General features: G+C 46.1%; 1 pseudogene; it reads left to right on the top strand.

The window, feature by feature from the left end:
* Nucleotides 1-1,111: 1,111 nt before the first annotated feature.
* Nucleotides 1,112-2,539, top strand: LOC113931075 (annotated as a pseudogene).
* The last annotated feature ends 1,189 nt before the right edge of the window (nt 2,540-3,728 follow it).

Raw genomic sequence — 3,728 nt, 5'->3', positions numbered from 1 at the left:
CGCAGAGGAGGGATACAGGGAACATATATCAATATCATAAAACCCACATAAGAAAATCCCACAAGGAATATCATTATCAATGGGGAAAAATTAGAGCTTTTCGCCCACAAATGTTAGATCTCATATAGAAATTCAGCAAAGTGGCAGGATATAAAATTAATGCACAGAAATCAGTTACATTTTTATACACTAGCAATGAGACAGAAGAAAAAGAAATTAAGAAATCAATCCCATTGGGAGGGCCCTAGGGCTTGTCCTGAGTGTGGCGCAGCTTGAGGAGACCTTGGCAGATGCCTGCAAATCCACTGCGTGGGGGCGCCTGGGTGGCTCAGTTGGTTAAGCAACTGCCTTCCGCTCAGGTCATGATCCTGGAGTCCCGGAATCGAGTCCCGCATCGGGCTCCCTGCTCAGCAGGGAGTCTGCTTCTCCCTCTGACCCTTCCCCCTCTCATGTGCTCTCTCTTCGTCTCTCTCAAATAAGTTTGGGGGCGCTTGAAAACCACAGCGGGCGGCGCGCTGGGAGGGGCGCGTGGAGCGGTGGGGGCAAGGAGTCGGGTGGCAGGACGGGTGACCCGGAGCTCAGCGCCGGCGGGCGCGGGTGTCCCAGCGATGTGTGGGGCTGAAGCGGCATCGGAGCGGCGGCGGCGGCGGCGGCGGCGGCGGCGGCGGGCTCGACCTCAGCTTCGCAGCGGTGCTGGCGGCGGAGACGGAGGAGCAAGTTACTCATTAGGACCTGGCGAGCCCAGGCCTAATCGATGGCCCCGCGAGGCCTCTGCATAGCGCCCCGGACGTGGACCCTCCCCGCCTCGCCCTGCCCCGGGAGCCTGCCTCCCCGGCAGGGGATGAAGCCGGGAGGCGGCCGCACGGGGCCCAGCACAAAGGCTTGTCCCCGGGGGCCTCCGCCGCCAGCCTAGAGCCCCCGCCGAAGCAGAGCCTGGGCCGGGGCCCCCTCATCCCTGCCGGTCCCTGGGGACGGCTGCTGCCAGTCTCCCGGAGGCCCAGGGGCCAGAGCGCGGAGCCCCTTGCTCCCTTGGCTATGGTGGGACCGGGCAGCTGTTCAGCCTCCGCCGCTCCAGACCGTAGAGGCCTCACGGAGCACGTCCGGGGAGAGCGACATGGAGAAAGCCATCAAGGAAACTCCATTTTAGAGGAATATAATATCAGTTGGACTCAGAAGCTGGGAGCTGGAATTAGTGGTCCAGTTAGAGTCTGTGTAAAGAAATCTACTCAAGAACAGTTTGCACTGAAAATTCTTTTTGATCAACCAAAAGCTAGAAATGAGGTACGTCTGCACATGATGTGTGCCACACACCCAAATATAGTTCAAATTATTGAAGTGTTTGCTAACAGTGTACAGTTTCCTCATGAGTCCAATCCCAGGGCTCAACTCTTAATTGTAATGGAAGTGATGGAAGAGGGAGAGCTATTTCACAGAATCAGCCAGCACGGCACTTTACAGAGAAGCAAGCCAGCCAAGTATCAAAGCAGATAGCTTTGGCTCTACAGCACTGTCACTTGTTAAACATCGCTCACAGAGATCTCAAGCCTGAAAATCTGCTCTTCAAGGATAACTCTTTGGATGCCCCAGTGAAGTTGTGTGACTTTGGATTTGCCAAAATTGACCAAGGTGACTTGATGACACCCCAGTTCACCCCTGATTATGTTGCACCTCAGGTATTGGAGGCACAGAGAAGGCATCAGAAGGAGAAATCTGGCATCAGACCTACCTCGCCAACACCCTACACTTACAACAAGAGCTGTGACCTGTGGTCCCTAGGGGTGATTTTCTATGTGATGTCACATAGATAAATGGAACAGAATAGAGAACCTAGAAATGGACCCTCTTTTTTACTTCAAACACCACAGCTGAACTATCCCAAAGGATATGCGGAAAAGACCATGACAGGCAGTTTTGAGTTCCCAGAAGAAGAATGGAGCCAGATTTCAGAAATGGCCAAAGATGTTGTGAGGAAGCTCTTGAAGGTCAAACCAGAGGGAAGACTCACCATAGAGGGAGTATTGGACCACCCCTGGCTCAACTCGACTGAAGCCTTGGATAATGTGCTACCCTCTGCTCAACTGATGATGGATAAGGTGGTGGTTGCAGGAATCCAGCAGGCTCACGTGGAACAGTTGGCCAACATGAGAATCCAGGATCTGAAAGTCAGCCTCAAACCCCTGCACTCTGTGAACAACCTCATTCTGAGGAAGAGGAAATTACTTGGCACCAAGCCAAAGGACGGTGATTATATCCATGACCATGAGAATAAAGCCAAGGATTCAAATGTTGCCTTGGAAAAGCTCCAAGATGTGATTGTTCAGTGTACTCTCCCCCATGCTGGAGAGAATGAAGTTGAAAAGTTGAATGAAGCAATGGAGGAGGCTTGGAAGTATAACCGGGAATGCAAACTCCTAAGAGATACTCTGCAAAGCTTCAGCTGGAATGGTTGTGGATTCACAGATAAAGTAGATCGACTAAAACTGGCAGAAATTGTGAAGCAAGTGATAGAAAACAAACCAAGTCCCATGAATCCCAATAATGACAGCTTCAGACTTTGTTTTTTTAACAATTTGAAAAATTATTCTTTAATGTATAAAGTAATTTTTATGTAAATTAATTAATCATAATTTCATTCCCATATTACTTAAAGATGCTGCATAGATTTAGATAGAGGACTTATTCATAGTATGGTTCATTTGTTTGTTTTTAAGAAAAGCTCAGTTCGTAGAGATATACTATTACTCTAGGACTGTTTTCTGGTATGTTTGTAAGATGACAGATGGTATCGTCAGACAAAATTGTTTTATTTGTAATAAAGTGTACAAAAGCCATTTGCCAGTGGTAGACAAAGGACTGGCTATACTGACCTGTTTAGTAAACAGTTGAATAAAAAAAGAAAGAAAGAAAGAAATCAATCAATCAATCCCATTTATAATTACACCAAAAACCATAAGATACCTAGGAATAAACCTAAGCAAAGATGTAGAGGATTTGTACTCTGAAATCTATAGAACACTCAAGAAAGAAATTGAGGAAGACACAAAGAAATGGAAAAACATTCTATGCTCGTGGATTTTAAGAAAAATTATTGTTAAAATGTCTATGTTACCCAGAGCAATCTACACATTCAATGCAATACCTATCAAAATAACATTTACATTTTTCACAGAACTGGGACAAATAATCCTAAAATTTGTATGGAACAAGAAAAGACCCCAAATAGCCAGAGGAATGTTGAAAAAGGAAACCAAATCTGGTAACATCACAATGCCAGACTTCAAACTGTATTACAGAGCTGTAATCATCAAGAGAGTATGGTACTGGCACAAAAACAGTCACATAGATAAATGGAACAGAATACAGAACCCAGAAATGGACCCTCAACTCTATGGCCAACTAATCTTTGGCAAAGCAACAAAGAATATCCAATGGAAAAAAAGTCTCTTCAACAAATGATGTTGGGAAAATTGGACATCCACATGTAGAGGAATGAAACTGGAACATTTTCTTACATCATACACAAAAATAGATTCAAAATGGATGAAAGACCTAAATGTGAGACAGGAATTCATAAAAATCCTAGAGGATAGCACAGCAACCTCTTTGACCTCGGCTGCAGCAACTTCTTGCTAGACACATCTCCAAAGGCAAGGGAAACAAAAGCAAAAATGAACTATTCAGACTTCATCATAATAAAAAGCTTTTGCATAAGGAAGGAAATAGTCAAC

The sequence above is a fragment of the Zalophus californianus genome, chromosome X (assembly GCF_009762305.2).
Source record: "Zalophus californianus isolate mZalCal1 chromosome X, mZalCal1.pri.v2, whole genome shotgun sequence".
In the NCBI taxonomy this organism is placed as follows: domain Eukaryota; kingdom Metazoa; phylum Chordata; class Mammalia; order Carnivora; family Otariidae; genus Zalophus; species Zalophus californianus.
Note: the sequence above shows the minus strand (reverse complement) of the source record. Positions and strands in the feature narration are given on the sequence as shown.